Genomic DNA, 26,199 nt, shown 5'->3' with positions numbered 1-26,199 from the left:
CAAGCAGTTATTTCTACTATGTAAGTCATAGATAATGCTGACATACATTTTGTCTGTGTATCTCCTTGGACAGACAAATTATTGGATTTTAAGTTTTTATTTGTAAAACCATAATACTATATTGCATGCAGAGAATCATGGTGTTTTACTGAACCATTCTTTATTTTCCAGGGTGTCAAATTAATGCCTTAAATATCTCATTTATTCCTTCCTGACTGCTTTGACTAGGGGTTCTGTTTCTGGTATTCTGAGTTTTATAAGTATTTTTCCCTTTTCTTTTAACAATTCATATGCATACAATGTATGTACTTTTATGTATGATAGTTTAAGTTGTTTTGTGCAGGATATGAATAAGCATTTACTTCCTCTTTATTTTTTCATTTTCAAAAAATATTCCAATAAAAAAATTTCTTGAAAATTAATTAGAACAATTCTATATGTAAAGGGCTCAGTTCAATTTGAGAATTGAGGCCTTAAGAGCAATTAGTAAAAATCCATCCAAAGATAGTAACTAAAACATATATAAAATCATATATTTAGACATTTGTGAATATTTAAATGGACCTGAAAGAAATTCAATAGTTTCCTATAGCCTCTACGATCAAAATTAAAATTTATCATTTAGGACTATGATCTTAAATTTGACTTTTCCACTGTTTTTCCCTGTCACAAAAGCAAACATTGTAAGACTACTTGAATTAATAATTAACTTATAAAATTATGAAATGGGACAGATATGCCCATTCTTTGGATACTTACCAAGAAAGACCATAATGGCAGTAAGAAATGGGACTGTAATCATATTTTAATGAAGCACAGAGGGAATAGGGGCAAACAGCACAGAAAGTACAAAGACAAGCAGCTAAAAGATGGGGAAGTATAGAAGCTTGTAGTGCAGGTGGAATTGGGTTGAGAATTGGGAGCACTTCGCAGCCTGGGACCATAAGAGATGGAAATGTTCAACAGGCAGGGATTTGAGATCCTGTTTTTAAAAGATTTTTTTTGGAGAAAAGATTAACTCTTATCTCTGCTATCTTGAGGTGTATTCACTAACATATCCAAGTCACTTCAAAGTTATCAAACTTAAAACTTAATGTGCTCAAATTAACTCAAAATTACTAGAACCATTTAATGATCTAATGGTATTATTACTGATATCTGGAATTTAAAATTTACATTGCAAAGGACCAAAAGGCCATAATAAAAAAGCTTAAATGGCTTTCCCTGATTCAGCACACATTACCAAGATGTGAATTTTGGCTAATGTGTGATAATGCTCTTTTGATATTTGGTATGGTTTGTTCAGGACTTCCATATTTTCCTTTGCAGTCTTACTTCCTGCTATTGCTACTTTATACTATTTATAAAGGTACTTGACTAGAAAGGAGGAATCAGAGGAACCCGGAATAAGATACAATTATTAACACATTATTGATACAGTTACAACTGTCAAAAGACTTATATATTTTGTTTTACCCAATGGAAAACATTTCAAAGTCAATGGCATCTCTTTTCCCTCCCAAGTAGTAAGCTAAATTCACTAAAGTGAAATTTGCTAATTCATTAAAGTTAAGCTTTACCTTTGTCATATATCTTTGTCCTGTCCCTATTCTGAAGATATACATTATCTTCATATCTTTCCACTTGACCCAGATAACTTTGAAAGAGAGAGGCTAGTGGTTTTGCCAGGCCTCCCTTGCTTTTTTTTTTTTTTTTAAAGACTCTCCAGAATGGCTGTATGTATTCACAATTCCACCAACAATATATTAGTGTTTGGGGGGCTTTTCTTGGCAAAAATACTGGAGTCATTTTTTCATTTCTTTCTATAATTCATTTGGCAGATGAAGAGAAGAAATGAAGGCAGGGTGACTTGCCCAGGGTCAACAATAAATCTTGCATGAGAAAAAAATGTTATTCATTTAATAATGATTGGTTTTCTTTATGCCTGTAATCTATTTGATTTTAGTCATTTAACCATATTCTGAAGAGCCAACAATTTTTAAACAAGATTGTTAATAAGTCAATGACACATAATCAAAGATTAATTCCTGATCTCTGGGCCCTCAAAGCCCAGGTAAAGTTTGGTGGGGAAGGAGACAATTAATTTTTAGATATATGCAAAGATGACTTAATGTCAGCTTTGTATATTGGTCTTAAATAGGAGAGTTCTTATGAATTCTTATGAATCTTATATTTTTGATATTTTTTTTGATTAGCTCAAAAAATATTTGATGTAGCCCAAACTGGGAAGAATTCTTATCAAAGATCAATTCCCCAGTGAAAACTCTTCTTTTCTACTCCTTCCTCACTATTGTGTTTTATTATTAGCATTAAGAACTTAACTCATAGAAAAACCAACTTGATGTGGGTGTGTGCAAAAATATACATGTGCAAATTATATATGTGTGTATGTGCATAATTATTAAATTTTTACTCCAATTTTCAAAATCCAGGATTTTCCTGTATTTGATCTTAGGGTAGTCATGGATGAAGGATGTGTACGAAAGAGGAATATCTGGATGATCCTATGAATTGGGTATATGTTGACTGTGGTTCTGAGAAAGTCACTTGATTTCTCTGCTTCAGTTTCATAATCTGGAAAATAGAACTAACAATAGAACTTCTTTGAGTTCTGAAGATCTAGTGAGGTAACATAAAAAACTTTAAACCTTAAATCATTATATAAAAGTTGGTGATTATTAACCAGTTCAGATCAGAATTTTCACTGACTGCCTTAGAAACATGCTAACTACTAGAAAATAGCCTTGCCTTAGCAAACAGACCTGAACTTGGAACTAAGAGAAACCTGAATTTAACCTCCACTGCCAAAAATTGTGGTAGACTGTGAAATCCAGAATAAATTCTGTCATTTTTTTCCTAGTCTTAAATTCCATGAAGGCTCAAAACATTAATCTCCATCCCCTACATCACTCCGACTGTAGTAGGCAATATGTTGACCCAAACCATATACTAAGTAAGGTTGAAATGGATTCATGATTTAGACATAAAAAGATATTATCAACAAATTAGAAGAACAAAGGATAGTTTTCCTCTCAGATCTGTGGAGAAGGAAGGAATTTGTAGCCAAAGAAAAATTGGAATACATTATTAAACACAAAATAGATAATTTTGAGTATATTAAGTTTTTGTATAAACAAAACTAATGCAGACAATATTAGAAGGGAAGCAATAAACTGTGAAAACATTTTTACCTTCAAGGGTTCTGATAAAGGTCTCATTTTTAAAATATATAGAGAAATGATTCAAATTTATAAGAATTCAAGCCATTCTCCAATTGATAAATGGTCCAAGGACATGAACAGACAATTTTCAGATGAAGAAATTGAAACTGTTCCTAGAAATATGAAAAAGTACTTTAAATCACTATATTGATCAGAGAAATGCAAATTAAGACAACTCTGAGGGTTTACATACCTCTCAGACTGGCTAAGATGACAGGAAAAGACAAATGTTGAATGTTGGGGATATGGGAAAACTGGAACACTGATAAACTGTTGGTGGAGTTGTAAATTGATCTAGCCATTCTGGAGAGCAATTTGGAACTGTGCCCAAAGGGCTATCAAAATACCCTTTGATACAACAGTATTTCTACTAGGCTTACATCCCAAACAGATCTTAAAAGAGAGAAAGGGACCCACATGTGCAAAAATTTTTGTGGTGGCCCTTTTTGTAGTGGCAAGAAATGAGAAACTAAGTGGATGCCCATCAGTTGGAGAATGGCTGAATAAGTTACAGTATATGAATGTTATAGAATATGATTGTTCTATAAGAAACAATCAGCAGGATGATTTCAGAGAGGCCTGGAGAGACTTACATGAACTGATGCTAAGTAAAATGAGCAGACCCAGGAGGTTATTGTACATAACAACAAGATAATATGTTGATCATTTCTGACGGACATGGTTCTTTTCAGCAATGAGATGATTGAAACCACTTCCAACGATTTTGTGATAGAGAGAGACCCATCTATACCCAAAGAGAAGACTGTGGGAATTGAGGGTGAATCATAACATAACATTTTCTTTTTTGTTTGTTTGTTTGGTTGGTTGGTTGGGTTTTTTTTTTTTTTGTTATATTTTATTTTGGAAAAAATTTCTTTACAACATTATCCCTTGCACTTACTTCTGTTCTGACTTTTTCCCTCCCTCCTTTCATCCCCTCCCTTCAGAATATACCCCACGTATAGCAGTCCTATACATGTTAAATATGTCACAGTATATCCTATAACATAACATTTTCACTCTTTTTCTTATTTGCTTGTATTTTATTTTCTTTCTCATTTTTCCTTTTTGGTCTGACTTTTCTTGTGCAACAAGATAATTATATAAATATGCATGCATGTATTGAATTTAACATGTATTTTAACATGTTTAATATATTGAATTACTTGCCATTTAAAGGAGTCAGTGGGGGGTGGATTTGGAACACAAGGTTTTGCAAGGTTCAATGCCCTCTTTCACACTTTTGTTTAAGAATTTGAATATAATTTAAATGGATACTCTGATCCATAGAATAGTTATCATGATGGTAATTAAGATTCAGTGTTCTCTCTCTGGCCAACACAGTTGAATATATCTCTTCAGATTACTCCTCTATTAAATAACAATTATCCTGCAAAAAGGACCCCTAAAGGTTTCCAGAGAAGTTGATATCATATTATTCTCCCAACTGCAATTATTGATGAATAACACCTTGCTTTGACCACCATCTATGTGTCAAATCCTGTGCATAATCTATTCTTTTAATTGTGTGGCAAGTGTCTCTTACTTGTTTCTCAAGCATCCATGCACATCTTCTTGGACCATTTCCCTGGTAACTGCTCCCATGATGGCCCTAACTCCAATCAGGATCTTCCTCTACTGCCCTTTGACTAACATCCACATCCCAAGTCATTTGTAAAGATTTCCTAAATGAAGCCTATTAGTAATAAAACAGTGTAATTTAGCAAAACCTGATGAAATCTAATCAGATTGGCCCTCTAGTAAAACTAGTTCAGATCTTAAGTACTTAATCTTATAAACACGAATTTTAGGTCAAATATCAACAAGAATGAAGTGTTTTGTATTTCCATCCCAATATAGCAATTCAAAGGCACCACCGCAACAAGAATTAGTCTAAAAAATTGGTTTTATCTGCCATAGAGACATTTGCTGTGAAAAGGAGGGACATAGTTATATCAAGACAATTGCCCAAGGCTACAGAATGACTTATTTTAGGTATAATAGGATAAAGTATCTTTAGGTCTGTTGAATTTTAAATGGATAATAATTAACTTTTTGTAATAGTCACTCATATAAAAAATTCCACCTTATTCATAGGGTACTATAAGGAAACTCAGGATTAATCAGAAGAAAAATATTCCTATTCAAAAAAAGTTATACAACACAAGGATGAAACTGAGTAAGAATATCCTACTATACTTTGTAAGGCTCTCAAGATACCCAGGCATAGGCAATAACTGACCTGTAGCAGTTTTCAGTTAGCACTTTCTTTGAGTAACTCATAGCACTTCCCTCAAATGGTGGATTACTGACAATAATTCAGATAATATATATGAATTCAAAATTGAGAATATCAAATTGCAGTCACAAATTTTTACTACTAGTCATAGCAGAGGTAGATTATTATAACTTTCATTTTATTGCAATAATATTTAGATAACAATAACACATTTACCAGAAATCAAATTTATGAGAAGTTTATTGTCACAAGCAGTAGTCAGAAGGCGTACATATAATGTACATACCTGCAAGAAACCACCAAATTCTATTAAATTTTCCCATTTTTTTCATTGATCAATTTTGCCTTCTTGTCTTTACCAAACATTATTCCACAATTCACATGATACTGATAAATGTTTTTATCCTGAAGACTTTTTTGAGAAAGTCCATGTCTTTTGTACAAAATATCTTTCAGTTTAACAACAATTTTTTTTTCCTTTTTTGGCTTTGTATCTTTATGGGTTGGCATGAATTATTTTTTCTTATTCTACATTCTGTTATACCTTCATGTAAACTTTCTAGCTCTCCCAGAGTCAGAACAGCTAGTTAAAATCTGAATCAGGAGTCAGACCCTTGAATTTCCAAGTCTTGCATTGTACCAATAAATCAATCCACATGTAGTCAATGTCTACTACATCTCCCCTGTTCTAGAAGCCTTATAAATATTTCATTTAGAAGGTGGCCTAGCTGTACCAGATCTAAAATTATATTATAAAGCAGCAGTTACTAAAATCATCTGGTATTGGCTAAGAAATAGACTAGTTGATCAATGGAATAGGTTAGGTTCAAAGGACAAAACAGCCAATAACTTTAATAATATAGTGTTTGACAAACCCAAAGACACCAGTTTCTGGGATAAGAATGCATTATTTGACAAAAATTGCTGGGAAAATTGAAAATCAGTATGGCAGAAACTAGGCATTGACCCACACTTAACACCGTACACCAAGATAAGGTCAAAATGGGTTCATGACCTAGGCATAAAGAATGAGATGATAAATAAATTGGAAGAGCATAGGATAGTTTACCTCGCAGACCTGTGGAAAAGGGAGGAATTTATGACCAAAGAAGAACTAGAGATCACTATTGACCACAACATAGAAAATTTTGATTATATCAAATTGAAAAGTTTTTGTACAAACAAAACAAATGCAAACAAGATTAGAAGGGAAATAATAAACTGGGAAAACATTTTTACAATCAAAGGTTCTGATAAAGGCCTCATTTCCAAAATATATAGAGAATTGACTCTAATCTATAAGAAATCAAAGCATTCTCCAATTGATAAATGGTCAAAGGATATGAACAGACAATTCTCAGACAAAGACATTGAAACTATTTATAGACATATGAAAATATGCTCCAAATCATTATTAATCAGAGAAATGCAAATTAAGACAACTCTGAGATACCACTACACACCTGTCAGATTGGCTAGAATGACAGGGAAAAATAATGGGGAATGTTGGAGGGGATGTGGGAAAACAGGGACACTGATACATTGTTGGTGGAATTGTGAACACATCCAGCCATTCTGGAGAGCAATTTGGAACTATGCTCAAAAAGTTATCAAGAATGTATCCACCCTAGGCTGAGAGCATGCAATGTGAAAGGCTGAGAAATTCATGAGCCCTGAAATACCAATACTGTCTGATGTTTAAGGAAGAATCACAGCAGGAAAAAGTGGCTGTTTGACCTCTTTTGATAGATTGCTGAGTAAGCAGAATGATAATAGCTCAATGGGATAAATTAATACAGAAATAACCACAATGGACATGAAAGGGTCACAACCAAGGAATACTTCAAAGCAATCTAGGGATTTCCATGACTGCAATATGACTTACCCTATAAAGGAGAGCAGCCACTTCAATGGGCCAATGTATGTGGGTCTCAGGATCTTCTGATTTAGAACAGGTCACACAGAGTAGACTCTTGTTGGTATCACAGAAAAACTTCAGGTTTTCCCTGTGCATCTCACAAAAGCCTTCTCCTTCAGGGTACATGACAATATCAACTTGATGAATTCTGAGCTGGGAGAATTCCGAGCACATAGTACAACATGAAGATACAAAACGTTTTTTCTGGAGCAATTCTTGCACACAGTGTGTCCACATTCAAGAATGATTTGCTTAGAGGTCTCTAAGAGACACTCATATCGAGTAGTATTTCTCTCTTGTATCTCTTCAAATTCATCTTCCCTCAGCCTGAAGAAGACAATGACACAGAATAAGATTGTTCTTTCACTCCCTATTTTTATTTGCTTCAAAGCAAACACATTTCCTGAAATACAGGATTTACTTATTTGACAATAAGTAAAATGATATTCAGTGATTTCCTACCACAAACCTTCTAGCAAACTTTCTAGCAAATACAGACAGCATTGTATGGAATACAGAGAGAGATAAGGTGAAGAACTTACAGGAATGTTTGAATTATTTTTCTGTATTTTATTTTCATTATTTCTGTGTTTCCCCATGACCTGTATAATATGTGCAGGCTCATATTTATTTGAGCCTTGGCCAGTTAGAAATATATTTACTTAACCAGAAATGATGACATTTATCCTTGTTCAATGTTATCAATATTTAGATTATTAAATGCTGTCAGCTCAAACTTCTGAAGTTTGAAGGTCTGACTGATGATTCCTCTCAGAATCAGGGAAACAAAGCATTCCATTCTAATCTGCCTTTGGCACCAATGTTTAACATTCAATCAGGGGAGAAGGCACCTATTTCTCAATATTCCCCAACCTATGATGTAATCCTTTGTTACCAAACCTATAAAAACTGTATTCTACTGAGAGCTTTCTCTCTTTCCCTCCTCGCAGTGGAATTGCTCATTCTCATGAGAATTTATTAATAAATAATTTTTCTGCTTTCTCAGTGATCTCTGAGTAGTCATTTTGGGTAAAGATCTTCTACATCCCTCACAGCATTAAGACAAAGAGTATGTATAGTTGAAGTTATGGGTTTTCTCCCATAGTGCTCTCTGGCCCAAAGAGCTTCAAGGGAGGTGTGAACTCACAAAGTTACAAAGTTTACTTTGTGAAGCTGGCATACTTGTGAACTCCAATGAGTAAAGGTGCAAACACAAGCATTGTACTAATTAGTTCTACTTAGTACCTTGTTTCAGGTTCTGCCCAAAACATCTTCTTGTAAGATTAGATCAACTCTAATTAGTTAGCAGTTTGTAAGGATTCCAACATGAAGTCACTACAACAATAATATTCCTATTAGAATTTAAGCTCCTAGAAAACAGGGGTAGTCTTTTCTTTTGCTTTTATGGGACCTATACCCCCAACACTTACACTGTATCTGACATATACTTGGTACCAGTAAAAAATATTTTGCAAGCTAAAATCTTGTGATCTTAATATTAAATTTTTTTCAAGGAATGATTTGTAAAGGTTGTACTTAGAATTTCTACCTTCAAAAACTATTTATAATTTCCTTGTGTCATAAAGTACTTTTATAAAGGTTCTGTGACAATGGTATATATATTAAAAATATTCCTGTTCAGAGGATTCCATGACACTTGCACTATGCTTTGGGGACTTAATTACATAACACAATGAAAATATGCAGTAAATGTATGGGGATCTTTTTACCACAGTAGGGTGAACAAGAACAGTGAAACACCTTGTAGAATAACATAAAATTTACATGCATCAATCCTCTCATTTTTTCCTCAATGCAAACTTCTTAAACTGTGGGTTGCAATCCTGTATGGGGTGGTGTAACTGTATGTGAGGGTTGCAAAGGTATGATTTATTATCAGCAAATATTTGATTTGTGTACTTATTTTATATACTATATATCTGAGTATGTCAAAATTTCTCAAGGAATAGGGGTTATAAGTGGAAAAAGTTTAAGAATCCCTGTACTACACGGAGTCACTCTTCCTGCATTCAAATCTGACCTCACTGTGTTAAAGTGGATTGGGAGGGCATAATTTTAGATTATTAGAAAATAATACAATAGGGAAGCATAATTTTAGGCTGTTAGAATAGGAGAAAGTGGTTCAAGAGACCAGAAACATCTAAGTGAGAAATTTATCATAGAAAAGAGATTTGTCAAAAGAAATAGCTCACAGATTCAATCAGACATGACAAGAGGCAAGGCAGAATCAAATGATTAAATTGTAATCTTGGGAGTTTGGGAACCTTTAAAGACTCAGGGAAGAGGAGGATCAAGGGCAGGGTCTGGGAAGTCAGGGGAAGAAGAAGGGAGGAGTTGGGGAGGAACTAGAGAGAGGCCAGGGAATGATGAAGAGGCGCCTGGTGGAATCTACATGACTGACCAGAACCCAGACATTTCTCAAGCTAGACAGTCTTAGAAATCCATCTATCTCTATGTAAGAATGGAAATAGGGTAGGTGGATTAGGGTTCTGATAATGGGGGCTGTTTGAACTTCCAAAATAGTAGTGACCCTGGGCAAATCACTTAATCCTGTTTGCCTCAATTTCCTCCTCTCTACAATGACATGGAGAAGGAAATGGCAAATCACTTTATTAACTTTACTAAGAAAACCCCTACATATAGTCATGAAGAGTCAGACATGAGTGAATAACAACAATCAAGCCCCCTTCTTCATTACTTCAGATCTCCCCTTAAATTTCTCAATCTACAATACATTAAAGAGGAAGTAACCAGAATTTGGAGTCAAAGTGCTGAGGCTCCAATCCTAGTTGAACTTCTTATCTGCTTACACATGTCATTTAAATCTCTTTTAGCTTCAATATGTATGTATACTTATAAGATGAGGTGGCCAGATTAGGTAATCTTTAAATTTCCAGCCAACCTGCCATCTTGGGTTTTTGATAATAAAGGAAATTTGCTGAGAAACTTACCTTTCATCTCTTTGGAAGCATCTGTCCCTCCTGAAAACATTTAATGGAAGCATTTTAGTTCAAAGAAAGTACACAACTGCCACTAAATTATATTTCCCAGGCACTTCCCTACCCCTCTTAGTTTACACCTCCAGGGTGTGAACTCCCAGACTAATTAAATTTTAAAACACAAGTTTTCTTTCCCTTACTAGTAAAAGCCTAGATCTCCCAGGCCCATCTTCATATTTACCTTACTCATTTGAGATGAATTCACAAGTCAGTAATTCTTCATAGGCACATTAAGTGCTCACTTAATTAATGTCAGACTTTGTGCAAATCCTTAGGGACACCAACCAAGACCAAACCATTATCCCAGATCTCAATGAACTCACATTCTACTGGGATATATGTCTTGCTTTCAAGGAGCTAACAATCTAATGGATCATGCAATGTGGCCTTGGCAAGTAAGGTTAATGAATACACTGCAGGGACACCTATAAGACTATTGAATTACTGCTTGGTCCCAAGCCAAGCTTTAAGATTTAATTGAGGGAAATGAGGTTGTGGCAATTGGAAGGAGGATGGAGTTCTAACTTACAACCATGAACATTTCAAATCTGAACATTATTGGGCAATTTCTTAGGCTGGTTTTCTACAAAAGCTTAGGGGCTTATAACCAGCAGCCATGAGTGAGGGGTGGGAGTAAGGATGGGGGTAAGGACCAGGTCAAATAACTTCAGGAGCCAAACCAAAAGCCAAAAGAGAAGTCCTCCTTAAATTAATGAGATTTGGCTTTCTTAAGAGATTTTTGGTCATCTCACTGATAGCAGCTTCAGCATTTTATGGGTTAGAGTTGGTTTTGATGCTCTTTTAGCTCTGTTTAGCAATCTGTGACAATTTAGGATAGTTAAGAAGAGCTTTTTACAGGAGGGGGTGGGTTAAAGCATCCATGGAGGCTCATTGTGGGGTCCCTTAGTTGTAAAGAATGAAATCCCTCAAAACAGCCAACAATCAGGATTAAAGATCATCCTGTTAGAGTATTAGACTTTTGTGTCATACCACTATGCTTTTCATGGACCTGAGAGTTTATGACTTTGACCTGGAAGCTAAAAATCAGGTCCCTAGATAGGCATTTGATTCATGGAACCATTTCTTTGTTTTACTGCCATTCATGTCCAAATATTGGGTATTCTCAGTATTTTCAGAAAGGGAAGGAGAACTCTTGGTAGGGCTGAGCTGGAGTAGGGAATCACATGTTGGTTGAAGAAAGTGCTTGAGGCAGAATTTTGGAATGCCAGCTGGTTGGAGGAAGGCAATGCAAACAAGACTCACCCTAGGGGACCTAATTTCCTTCCTGGGTGACTTCTGAAAAGTTTGTTGATTAATTGTTGTGGTAGAGAATGACATCAAAACCTACTAGACTGAAATAATTTAGAAGGAAGTTTAATTAATGTGTCCAGAAAGAGAAAAAAATGCCAAAACCCAAAAATAGCCTCCTCACAATCCTCAGTTTGGTTAAATTACATGTTATATGGAATTTAAACAATGAAATCTAGAAATGATACTTGACTGTCCAGCATGGAGGCAATTTCCAGAGAAGACACATAAGCTGTTTGAGATGATGCTGAGAGAAGGCTCCTTTAAATTAATTAGATTTGGCTTTTTCAGAACATTTCCGGTCAGTGAATCCCAAACTTCTGAGTTAAGCATTAAATAAATTTGGTCTGTGTATAGGTCTGGTGTCTTAGCCCATCAGGGCTAGGTTTAAATAATACAATAAAAATTTCCTCTAAGTCCATTCCTTGAGGAATCATGGAACCCCAAAGGTCCCTTCAATTACCCCCCTTCCCCCCTCCCCCGCCTCTGAATAACCCAATATCTGAGAATGTCTTTGTCCATGAATAATCCTGGCACCATCTGTAGAAAGTCCACTAGGAACCAGTAGCTTGAACAGCTCATAACAATAATGCATCTGGAATGCTGATGGTGATTTTCAGATTGGATCTGGCTCCTATGCTATGATATCTGGCTCATATTAGTCTAAATGGTCACAGTACAAGAGCTTTAGTAGAAGACCTTCTGGTTACTCTGGGTCCAGGGGCAAGTTTGCATTGAAGGAGATGTGCCCCTACTCTGGACCAAAAAAAGACCAAAATTTGACCACCTCCTATCCATGTGTTCTGGGGTGTGTTAGTCCATAGTTTGCTAGCCCAGCCATGGGCATCCCTGACAGAGGTTACAGATTTCAGGAAGCCTCAAAGGTCTCCAAACATAATATTCTTTTGGATGGAGATGGGAATCCATCTGAAGCTGGCCAGAGATGGGGATTGGTGAGGCAATAATAAAGGGGAATCTGAGCAAGGTGGCACAGTGGATAGATTGCCTGGGTTGGAGTCAAAAAGAATCATCCAGAATTCAAAAGTGACTCCAGAAATTTACTTGCAATGCTATGAAAATCTAGTGACTAACTCTGTTAGTTTCCTCATCTGTAAAATGAGCTAGAGGGAAAAAAAAAAGGCAAACCACTCCAATATCTTTGTTAAGGAAACTCCAAATAGGGTCACAAAGAGTTAGACAATAATTTAATAATAACTGAACAATAAAGAATCTCCTTCATGTTGTATAAGAGAGTACCTATGTAATTCCAAAACTTTAGAGCCTTTTCTTGGGGCAGACTGGAGCCACCATGGACTCCCATCACTCAGTCTTTTATTCACAAAGTATATTAGTCTTCCAAAAACTTGCACCACATCTGGTTCCTACAAATAGTTGGGTCTTTGAAATCATAATAAAATATAAATAAGATAACTCTTGATTTAAACAACAACAACAACAAAAACCCTGTAATTTAAAAAGACCAGAATTGGTAATTACTACCTAATTATTCTTAGGTGCTAAAGAGATAGGTGAATTAATTTCCCAGAAGTCAATTCTCTAGCTCTGTATCTCCCCCCTCCCCAGGCATAGTACAAATGCTAAAACTTAGTCATCATTTAAGAAGTAGTTGATTGATTGATTGATTGATTGATGAGTGGAACACCTAGATTCATTCTGTATCTGAAGGAAAAAGAGAATAACAGGGTAACAAAATCAAAAAAGGGTTTTCTTGGAGAGGAAAAAGTACCTTGTATTTCACAGTTATTTCATCCTAGTAATTCACACTGATTATGTGGGTGGAGAAGTGTACGAGGAAAACATATATAAGCCCCAGATCCCATTCTGGTGTTGTGTACTGCTTTGGCTTAAGACATTGGAAAGCTAGATTCCAGAAGCTCAGAGTTTTGGCAGGATATCCAAGGTAAGTGTCCCTCTGAGGAAAATTCTTTGCTATTGAAGATCTACAATTCTGGTATGGCTGGAAAGCTTAGAGGTCATCTAGTTCCATCATCTCATTTATGAAGGGAAATTAGAATCCAGAAGAGATTTTTTTTTTTAATGACTCGGCCAACTTCAAAAAGATAGTGTCAGAACTAGAATTTGAACATAGTTTCTGACTCCAAATTTGCTTTTTTTCCCCTCCCTTTGTATCAAATGTTCTATTTATTGCTATTAATACTTATTATATTTATTATTTTTATGCAAATGGCATAATGTGTAGAGCAATCGGCCTGGAATCAGGAAGACCTGATTCCAATATCTAGCCTCAGATACATACTTAACTGTTTAATTCTGGGTGAGTCACTTCACTTCTGTTTGTTTCAGTTTTCTTGGCAGCATAATTAGGGAAATAATATCCCCTAACTCTCAGGATCATTGGGCTGATCAAATGAGAATTGTAAAGTTTCTGTTACACTGCTTGCCACATAGTAGGCACTTAATAAATGTTGAGTGATGAATAGTTAGTGTAGGCCAGAAAATTCCAATCTGAAACCAAAGGAATGGAGAACTCCAAGCCCAATCAATTTATTGGGGAATCCAGAAATCCTGAATTAAGTGAATCCAAGATTTTTCTCACTATCAAAGACCCCTTCTCTTGGATGCTAGCTATTTTTTTACACTTGGGAGAGCAATGAAAATAGGAGATATTACAATTCATTGCTTGATCAGTTCTGGAAGTGGAGAAATCTTAAGAGAAATCTAGACTTTTCACAATTCATGAGATCTTCAATAGTCATAAACTCCAATGTTTGATTTATACTATCCTAGAGACTAAGGGACTTGTGGGTTTGAAACAAAAGTTACTAAGGAGTGAACAATAGTGAGGGCTATTGCATAAGCAAATGAATCTTATTACAGCATGTCACCAAGTCAAGGAAGGGAGTGATGCAACAATTATGTGCTGATTACATTGCTATCTAATAAGAAACTAGGTGATAAATATGATACAATCATTAATGCATGATGGATTAATCATAATTCTTATCCCAATAACAACTTAATCATATTTGATTTACTAATACAATTGCTGATATTCATCAAATCATAACAAATCAAATAAATAATGATTGTTTTGAGTAAGAGTACCAAAATTACCTCAACACAGGTACATTTCTAGTCTTGGAAATGGGAGTATCTGAGTGGCTCTGGACAAGTCACTTAGATAATTATTTTGAGATTCCCTATCAACCATGCAGATAATAGCATGTACTTTATAGGGGTTTTGTGTGGACCAAAAAGAATAATGTATGGGAAACATCTTCAAACTCTAGGTCAAAACTAGATGTTACTACAAGGTGACCCAACATTGTGGCCATCCTTCCAACTGATGGTGTCTATAATTGTTGGAGACTTTGCCCCAAATTTATGAGATGTGTCATCAATTATTACTTTGCTTGCTGTGGTGTTTCATGAAATGTGCTTGTTTTAAACTTCCACAATGGAGTAGAAATATTCTTACTATGCTTCATTTTTTCTCTTCAGGATCATGGCTGAAGAAGTACAAGAAGGTCTCTGTATTAATTGCTCGAAAGGAGACATTAATTTAATCAGAGTTGAATGTGGACATACTATCTGTATGTCTTGCTTCAGGAACAATACCTCTCCACCTTTATGTTGCACTATATGCTGGGAATTCTCCCAGCTAAGAAATCGAGTTGATATGGTCATGTACCCTGAAGGAGAAGGCATGTGTGAGATACACAGGGAGGACCTGAAGTTATTCTGTGAAAGGAAGAAGACACTACTCTGTGTGACCTGTTCTAAGTCAAGAAGTCATGAGAATCACATACACTGGCCCATTCCAGTGGCTGCTCTGTGCTACAGGGTGAGTCCTGCACAAATCAATGATATTCCTCCAGGTGACTTAGGGTATCATTGGCAATGACTTCTCCATGTACAATTTAGTTGTTCCTACATAAGTCTGTCTCTTGAATCTGAGTACTCAGCTATGTCAGAGTGGGACATAGCATCTTTCCTTCTGTGACTTCCCTACAAATCAATGAAATAGTACTAACTATATACTATAGCTGCTATGTCACAGAACTCAGGCTAAGAAAAGACATTTATTAACAGTATTTATTCCTGTTTCTTTTACAGAAGAAGATCCGATGGCAAATAGAAGTCTTGAGCAGAAATCGTATAATAGTTCAGAAAATTCTATTAAAAGAGAAGGAGCGACCTCTGGTCTGGGCTGTGGCATGGAATGTAAGTATCTATCTCCCGCAATAATATATTGCATATCCCCAATCTCAATTGATTTTCATTAAAAGGCTCCCATCATTATTAGGCTTATAAGAAAAACAAGAAAAATTGAGATTTATAGAGTGTCACAAGAGTTCAGAAATTTGAATCAAATCAATGTTTTTTGATCTGAAATCCAGTGCTGGGTCTAAAAGTTGTCTCTTGCTGGAGGTGACATCTATCTCTGTCTTCTTGGTTGAGCTTTCTGATCTGTGTTGCTCAGACTTAGAGTCCCTCACTAATCAAAGCAGAAAAAGTTGAGGTCTCGGGGAGAGAGTGATTGACTTAATAGGACTCATTTGACAAATAAGCTTTGAACAGCAAAGAATTTGCTAATATAATAGTATGAAAGATTACAAATTTGTCTTAAGAGTACTAGGAAAAGAGTGACTCCAATTATCTTTCCACCATCATCTTCCCTAATAATAGTCCATCAGTAAACACATATTAATCTTTTCCTATATTTTAAGTACTATAATCATGGGTGGAGAGAAATCAAAAGGCAAAAAATACCTCCAGCCCTCAAGGAACTTAAACTAATGAGAAAGAAAACATGAAAACAGGCATATTTGATCAAGATATATACAAGATAAGTTGAATATCATAATAGGAAGGGACTAATATGAAAAAAAGATGGGGAAATATTCCTTGTTGAATGGAGGATTTTAAGTGGAGTTGGAAAAAAGTTGGGAACCCATCTGGCAGTGATGAGGACAGAGTGAGTTCCTAACAATGGAGGAATTCCAGTGATAAAGGAATCTGTGGATAAAGGATCCTGTTTGAGGAACAGCAAGGAGGCCCTTGTCCCTGAATCTTAGACCACATGGAGGGCAATGAAGATGAGGAAGACTGTAGAACTTAAAGACATATTTCTGATGCATTTCCAGGTAGTAGACATATTTTCAACCTTATACAGAAAAGGAAGTTATAGTTAGGTAGGTAAACAATGAATTTCATATTGCTTGTGAGGAGATTGTTACAAATATAGTAACAGTTATGCAACTTAGATGCATTTAATGAGGACAAATGACTTCATTGGGTAAGGATTTCCCCAGAATTTAGCTGGTTTGAGACTAGTAAGACAGAGAAATGTGATGTCATGCTTTCTCTATTATGTGCTATAGAGATTTATGAGGATCAGAAAGATGAGTTGCCTACTGTGAGGAAAGTTTATTCATGAAGGTAATCAACATGGCAACCATTAGGAAGTTACATGACCAAAGATACAGAAACAAAAAATCAGGTTGACTTCAGGGATAGTCTGGAAATTGAAAAGGCTTCTTAAAAAGTAATTTGACTCTAGTTCATGGAGAAGAGTAAGTTTCTGCCAAAGAAGTATAAATTATTATTAACAGGATATAACAACAATATATATATAAGCTTTTTAAAAATAACATTTTATTTTTTCCATATGTAAGGATAATTATTTTATTTATTTATTTTTAAATTTTTAAATAACTTTTTATTGACAGAAGCCATGCCAGGGTAACTTTTTACATTATCCCTTGCACTCACTTCTGTTCCGATTTTTCCCCTCCCTCCCTCCAAACCCTCCCCCAGATGGTAAGCAGTCCTTTACATGTTAAATAGGTTACAATATATCCTAGATGCAATATTTGTGTGCAGAACCGAACAGTTCTCTTGTTGCACAGGGTAAATTGGATTCAGAAGGTATAAATAACCCGGGAAGAAAAACAAAAATGCAAGCAGTTTATATTCATTTCCCAGTGTAGCTGGGTGTAGCTGCTTCTGTCCATCCTTGATCAATTGAAACTGAATTAGATCTCTTTATCGAAGAGATCCACTTCCATCAGAATACATTCTCATATAGTATCATTGTTGAAGTATATAATGATCTCCTGGTTCTGCTCATTTCACTTAGCATCAGTTCATGTAAGTCTCGCCAATCCTCTCTGTATTCATCCTGCTGATCATTTCTTACGGAACAATAATATACCATAATGTTCATATACCACAATATGTAAGGATAATTTTTAAAATTCATTTTACAAAACTGGAAAGGCTTCTAAAAAGATAGTTTGGCTCTAGTTCATAGGGAAGAGTAAGTTTCTGTTAAAGAAGTATCAATTATTATTAACAGGATATAATAACAATATATATAAACTTTTTAAAAATAACATTTTATTTTTTCCATATGTAAAGATAATTTTTGAAATTCATTTTTTACAAAATTTTGAGTTTCAAATTTTTCTTCTCTTCCTAAAATAGTAAGGATTTTAATACGGGTTTTGTTTGTGTAATCATAGTTCCATCCTAGACATATAGAAAATAAACAGACTAAAAAGGAAAAAAAAAACACAAAAAAGTTAAAATATCCTAGCAATTTCCAATTTTTTACCACTACTAAAAGAGGCAATATAAATATTTTTTGGTGCACATTTGTCTTCTCTGCCCCATCCCCCTCTTTAAAATCTTTTTGGGATACAGGCCTAATAGTGGTATTGCTGGATCAAAGGATGTTTTACCATTTCATTGCCCTTAAGTTACAATTCCAAAATGGATTTTAGAATGGTTTAGTTCAGTTTACAACTCCAATGATAATGAAGAGTTTTCCAATTTTCTCAAATTCTTTCCAAAATTTATCATTTTCCTTTTCTGTCATTTTAATCAATCTAATAGGTTAATTGTTTTAATTTTCATTTCTCTAATTAAGAGTGATTGATAGCATTTATTTTTGGTATGACTATAGATAAACTTGATTTCTTCATCTGAATTGCCTGTTCATATCTTTTGATCATTTATCATCAGGGAAATAGCTTGTATTTTTTATAAACTTGAGTTTCTCCATATATTTGAGAAATGAAGACTTTCAGAGACACTTGCTGAAAAAAATGTTTTGCAATTATCTGCTAGGAAAAGAGTTTCTGCAGAACATTTAAAAACAAATTACACGCACCCCCCATGGGATATTATGAAATTATGAATTTTATTGTGAAAGATTATGAAATTGTGAATTATAAAAGATTCACAATCAAATTCAAAATTTACATGTTTTCATGGATCCTGAGGGACTTGGGAAGCTTCAAAGTCATTTTTAAAAATGGAGAAATGAAAAAATCCTGGACTTGGGAGTATTAGAGGGAACTTGAGGAATTAAGAAACCATGTTTGGAATAGTGAAGGAGGAAAGTCTCCCCTATAAATTAGAAGGGGGGTAGTAAGTTCCAAACATGGGGTCCAACATTAAATTAAACTTGAAAGAATTGAATGAAAGATAATTCTTTGGTGATAAAAAAGAATAGAGAGAAAGACAAATTGAAATTAAGTTGCTTGATGGTCTTAAGAACTATTAAAAATTCAAATTGGAAAAGTCCTTAGATGTCATCCATGTATAAAAAAGCTCCAGTTTTTGTCCTGGCTAGCTTTCTGGATGTCCTCCAAACTGGGCCTTGGTCTCAGAATAATCACCACAAGAATAATCAGGAATAAAGTCCAAAGTCTTTATTGCATCCTTCAGTCTCCCAGTCTGCACCAGCAGTACAGTCAGTTAGCCAGTCTATAGTCTCTTGACTCTTCTAGTCAGCCAGTCAGCAGTCTGCACATCTCAGTCTCTGACTTTGGTCTGACTGAGCTCTTAATTAATCTATTACATCAGTTCATCATACAGGGTAAAAGCCAATCATTATATCACTAGGGAACCATTATCTCATCAATTCCATTGAGTTAATATCTTTGTTGTAAGATTACATCAATCATATTTTCAGAGTTCCTGCCCTCTATAAGTTTTAAAAAATACAGCTGAAATCAAAGACTAAGTAATTTTCTCCCAATTCACACAACTGCTAGAATAGGATTCTAGTCACTTATCCCAATGTTCTTTGCATCACGCCACATTGAGCAGTCAGAGAAGGAGAGAATTGAGTGCTGCCCATGGTATATTGTTGAGACCAGCACAACACAAATGGGCTAGTGGCCATTGAAAATAAGGAACAAGGTTGCTGATAATTCAACAGATTTTTATTTAAGAGAAAGCATGCTGCTTATATATCTTAAAACCATGTGTTATTATGAAAAGCATTGCTCTGGGACCAAACCTGGTTTCTGTTTTCTATGATCTAACTCTCTGAAACATGTTAGCTTCTGGAGACTCAGTCTTTTGTAGTGTTCCCAGTACCCCAGTAATTGTGCCAGGATGTTGTTTTTTCTCATGATTTCATGCTTAAATGCACCCTTCATTAATTTTAGGAGGAGGGGAATACCAAAGTCTCTAGCTTCCTGGGAATTCTCTACATTGTATCACTAATATCTCTCTCTCAGGACTTTACAAACAGAGGAGGAATATTTCAGAAGGTACTTAAGCGAATATGGAAATATCTGCCCTGGAAAAAAGCAAATGAGGAAAAATTCTTTGTGGGGAAGAACAAGAAGTTAAATGAGCTCAATCAAAGGCTGAAGGAAATAGAGGCCATACAAGAACATCAAATCATGCAGAAAAAGAAGGAATGGGAGACCATGATGTCCAACCAAAATAGATGCCTAACATCTGTGATTACTGAACTGGAGGAAAAGTTGCAAAAGCCAGATATAGTAGTGCTACAGGTGAGACTACAATAAACTCATCAGTTGTCTTTTGGGATCCAGCCTTGTTTCTTGCCATATTTCCTGTGGGGAAAAGAAGTAGTTTCACTCTTAAGATGGCACTACAGACAATTTGGTTTAAGAATATCCTGGAAGGCTCCAGGTATTGGTTCTGGGGTCAAGTGATTCAAGAATCTGAAACCTAGGAATCCTGGTTCCTTTAATTTGGATTTATAATATGTGTAAGCAGCAGCTAGAATGAAAGGCAGTGGAACATTCATGGCTTCTCTGCTATTGGAGATATATTCAAAAGATAATCATTGAATTTTAGATGTCCTTTTATAATTACCAATATTTTTCTTTCTTCGCCTCCCTCTCCTTATGATAGAGAACATATGAATAGGCCTTATCACAAATGAAATAAAACAGATTGTCATCTGGAGACTTTTGACCACACTTCTCCTTGTATAACACAGAAACAGCTCAAGCACTTCCTAGCATGGGAAAAAAAAATTGTGTACAGAATCCAGGTTTCCAAGTTGAGGTTCAGTGAAATCTAGAAAATAAAAAAAAGAATAGTGATTAAGTCCCTGCTTAGGACTGAGAAGTTATGGATATTTAGAGGCTCCTGAAGGTTTTAGGAGAAATGACCTTTTTTTTTTTTTCCAGGATGTGGCAGAAACCTTGGAAAGGTAAGTTTCTTTCTATATGATAGTTTGGGGTTGGTGGTAAGGGATTGGGGGAGATAGAATGCATATATTCACTCAAAAGAGGTACAGGAAATAGGCAAAAGTACAAGGCAAAGACTGTCCAATATGAGTGATTTCTCTTTTCTTTAGGAGTTGTATTCGGCTGAATTTGCAACCTTTCATACCAAGAGTGGATGTTTCTTATATCACTATGGTGACCGAATTTTTAAAAGTCTTTGAAAGTAAGTATTAGTCCTTTGGGCAAGAATCTTTAGGCTTTTCTCACAAAAGTTCTAGGAGGCAAACAATCTACCTATAAAAAGTGTGATTAGTTTTGAATATTTCTGCTATTCAAACTCTGATGCCTTTGTCTTCAATTTGGGAATTATTCCTACTATAGATAAATTCATTTGTCTGGAACATGTCAAAAGGTAGAAGAGATAAGTTGATTCAGAATAGAGTGTTGGAGAAAATGTGAAGGAAAAACAAATACCATATAATAAATACTTAGATCCTGACAACCCCCTCAGAAAGATCTGTATTGAGAAATAAACCTTCAAATATTTGGGGAACACACATCTGTACCTTAAGAACCTATTGGTCCAGTCAATAGACATGTGGAGACATAATTTTCTTCCAATGTTTCTCTTTTCTGCATGATGAACTAAAGGAGTGAAGGAATTTGAGGAGGTAAACACTAATGACCTTGATGATCCAATTACTCTAAAAGTTTTAGAACACTGGATCATTTCTAGAGAACTGGATCATTAGCTAATTGATTGATTGATTGACAGGTTTTAGTTCTATGAGGACTTTTTAAATGGGAAAACAACTTTTAATTCTTTACTCAAGCCATGATGGGTGGAAAAACCTGAGTATTCCAGCCCAGGAAATAATTGCTGCCTCTAAAGACAAGGGATCATTTATGTATGAAGAGTAATTCTTATGATTGGAGTTACCCTGGGCTTTATTGCAAGCAGGAGTTGGTCATACTGCTCAGTTGGCCATTTTGTCTTACTTAAAATGCAGTCTTCTCCTTTGAAAGCTTTCTTATCCCTTAAATAGATATTCTAGAAATAGATATGGCAATGTATTGGAGAAAAATGTAATTTCTGAAATAGAGAATTCCAATTTTCAATGAGGATTGCTATTCCCTTTTCCAAGTATAGCATAATTGTTTACAGAAAATTCTTGCTCTCGAATTTTCATGAGAAAGAGCTGTATAGGATGCAAGTAAACTTTCCTCTCAGGAAGAATATTGAAATCCTTTCTTTTCAAATATTATTCCCTTTTTATAGGACATAGACGGTCAGAGAGAGTCAATTTCTATGACTTATCGGAGGAGAAAAAGAGGGCAATAAGAATTGTTCCTGGCTTCTCGGGTAGAACATACCCTATTTATATGTTTGGAAGTTTTCAACATGAGGATATGGAAAGAAGAACGTTTTTTATATGCACTTAGTCTGGAGATGAAATTGTTGAAGATGACAGATATGCAAGAACTATCCCTACATTCAGGAATGACATTCATAGTGATTTAATCATCTACCAGGCCTCTTTACCCCTACTAGAATGACAGCATAAGAAAATTCCTGTGAAAATAGGTTGAGGTAGTTTTGAATGGTGCTGAATCTATTGTATTTAATAAACTTAACATCTTGTCAAATTTTCTTGTCATGTTGGTTTCTCATTTAGTCAGTAATAGGATTATAAATGTAGAGCAAATGTTCTGTGTTTTTTCCTCAATAGTATTTTTCCAAATACAATTTCCAACATTCATTTTTGTAAGATTTTGTGTTCCAAATTGTTCTCCCTGTCTCCTTTACCTCCCCCCTCCCTAAGACAACATGCAATCTTCTATGAGTTAAACATATATAAAAATATATAATAATGTTTAGAAGGAATATATATGTTTAACCCATATTTCCATATTTGTCATTATATAAGACTAAAAGGGTAAAAGAAAAAGCAAGTAAACACCCCCTACCCAAAAAGTGAAAATACTATACTCCAATCCACATTCAGCCTTCATAGCTCTTTCTCTGCATGCAGATGGCATCCATTCCATTTCCATTCCAAGTCTATTGTAATTTTCTTCAATCATAATATTGCTGAGAAGAGCCAAATCCCTCATATTTGACCATACATGTTGCTATTACTGTGTACAATGTACCCCTCTTCTCTCCTGCTCCCTCTTCTCTCTCCACCAAAGGTCACTGGATAGATATTACAGGATATGTGAATTACTGAAGTTCTACCAAGATCAGCTTCTGAAAACATTTCCATTAGCAATGGAAAGTTCTTGTGAAATTACACGACTTGATTACAATCATTATTTGAGAATTCAATTCATGGAGAAACCATCTTGATAAATGCAGTTCCATCCAATATTCACAATCTGGCATCTGCATTTATTTGAATGAAAAGTAATCAGCAGCAGTAATGTACCATTAGGTGGCCCCATGGAGAGTGCTTTTGAACCAACTTCAAATTTGCCCTCACAGTGTGATTCTACTACATAAAGTCATTTAGTTTTTGTCTGCCATTGATCTTATCACCTGTAGAACAGTATACCAAGGTTGTTTTGAAGGCCAAATGAGGTGAACTATATAAAACATTTTAAAAGAACTTCATAAATGTTAGCTATTATAAGTTACTAGTAATCACTTCAAACATTTTCACTTACTGCACTGCAAATATGACAACTTTAGTAGCCTTGTGTTGCAAATGACAGCCTGAATATGAGATTTGAATTCAATCTCTACTTCCCAATTGAGAAGGTCCACGTAATCTAGGCTAAATTCTCAGTCCTGATTTTCTGTTTTTACACTTCCATAAAGACTTTAATCTCTACTCTATACACTGCCTTGTGCATAGTAGGCAAATAGATTTGAGATAAACCAAACCTTTGACTTAAAAATGGGATATCATGATCCTGGCCACTTCAGAAGGTTGTTGTGAGGAAACATTATTGAACATATAGATAGAGAGTAATAGGGAAATGTGAAAAAATTTCTTCTGCCTTTGTTCAAATGACTAACTTAGTGTTAATTATTTAGGATGAATATTGAATTCTTCCCACACATGCCCTTTATCCTATTTTGTATCATCACAGTCTTGTTTTCTTTTTACTCCCAGAACCAGATACTCATGTCTAGTTCAGTTACCCAACAATTAACCCAGTCAATGTCACAATACTCCTACCTTTTCATAAATTTTTCCTAAATTTAAATTCATAAAATTTTTCTAATTTTCATAGCATTTGGAGATGACAAATTTTTGTTGATTTTATCTTGGTAATAGTCTATATGAAGGAAAGGGAAAAGATTAGATCCCTTCTCCCTTACCCAACTCTCACACTGTCCTATTAAAGATGAAACAAGATCTACTTTTTCATTTTTATTTTTTTGCTGAGGCAGTTGAGGTTAAGTGACTTGTTCAGGATCACATAGCTAGGAAGTGACAAGTGTCTGAGACCAGATTTGAACTCGGGGCCCTCCTGACTTCAGGGCTGGTGCTCTATCCACTGTGATATCCAGCTGTCCCTAATTCTTTATTCAAAGAGAGATGCCTCAAATTGTTCTTCCTGCTTCCAGTCTGTTTTCCATCCTACACCATGGGCTTTTCTTTTGCCTTCAAAGGAAATTTTGATATCTGGCAAAGTGAAAAAAACTATCCAAATTTGTGGGGGGGAAAACACTTTCTATATACTTGGCAAGATTGAGTTTTCATTTTTCAAGCTTTTCCACTTCTACAGGCAATTTTTTAGGTTTCTCATCCCCATCTAATTGAGTTTCATGTTTACACTGAGTCAGTACCAATATTGTTCAGCTTCTTTTAAATTTCTTTTTCTTAAGATTCTGCTCCTATAGACTATAGAAAAGCGCCTCTCTTCAGTTATTCAACACTTTATCTGTCTTTTTTGCTACTTTTTCATTCCCTCATTAAATCACATTCTAATTCTTCAGTTCGTTTCTTTTATTCTGTTCAATCTTCTTTCACTTTGTCAAGTAAACTACTAATTTTTTTTCATTTAAAAACTTCAAATACATGATCTTGCTCAATTCCTTTTAATGGACATTGATTCTAAGGTACCCAGACTTTTCTAAAAATCAATCTTTCCATCATTTCTTATAGGACAATATCCCATCACATTCATAACCATAACTTATTCAGCTATTCCACAATTGAAATCAAACTGGAAAAAAAAAGAAAGAAAGAAAAGAAAATGCAAGCAAAGAACACCAAAAAGAGTGAAAATGTTAATGCTGAGCTCCACCCTCAGTTTCCACAGTCCTCTTTCTGGGTGTGGATGGCTCACTCCATCACAAGATCATTGGAACTAGACTCAATCATTTCATTGTTGAAAAGAGCCATGTCCATCAGAATTGATCATCTATAATCTTGTTGTTTGTGGTGTCCTTTTTCTTTAAAATATAATGGTTCTCTCTCAGAGAAGGTTTCTCAGGGAGATTTTCTGGAGGCAGCCTTCGTTTCAGTTAAAAGAAAAAATTACTCCAAATGCAGCCAGGTGTTAAAAGTTCAGATCTTTTGTTGCTTCCTCCAAAATAGCCCGGTTAGTTTTTCTTAGAGGCCTATCTTTCTGCTTGGTTCCAAGAGCTCCCTCTAAATATCTCCAAATCCAAAGATTTGTCCTTCAGCTTCTAGCCAGCCAGGTGGAAAATGGAATGAATCTCTCTTGCCTCCAAGAAAGGGCTTGTGGGCTTCCTCACAGAGTGCTCCTCTCCAACCCCTGGCAGTGTTCCAAAGTAAACTCACTCAACTGGCTGGGAAGCTCTATTTATGCTCCTTCTCTGAGAGTGGGATTGTGGGATATCTCCCAGCTGCTCTCTGGCCCTAAGAGCTTCAAGGGAGGTGTGAATTCACAAAGTTACAAAGTTAACTTTGTGACTTTCCCATACTTGTGAACTCCAATGAGTAAAGGTGTAAACACAAGCATTGTTTCTCAGTTCTACTTAGTACCTTGTTTCTTCTGACCCATA

This window comes from Antechinus flavipes, chromosome 3 (assembly GCF_016432865.1).
Source record: "Antechinus flavipes isolate AdamAnt ecotype Samford, QLD, Australia chromosome 3, AdamAnt_v2, whole genome shotgun sequence".
Classification (NCBI taxonomy): domain Eukaryota; kingdom Metazoa; phylum Chordata; class Mammalia; order Dasyuromorphia; family Dasyuridae; genus Antechinus; species Antechinus flavipes.
The sequence above is the reverse complement of the archived record's forward strand: the minus strand, read 5'-3'. Positions refer to the sequence as shown.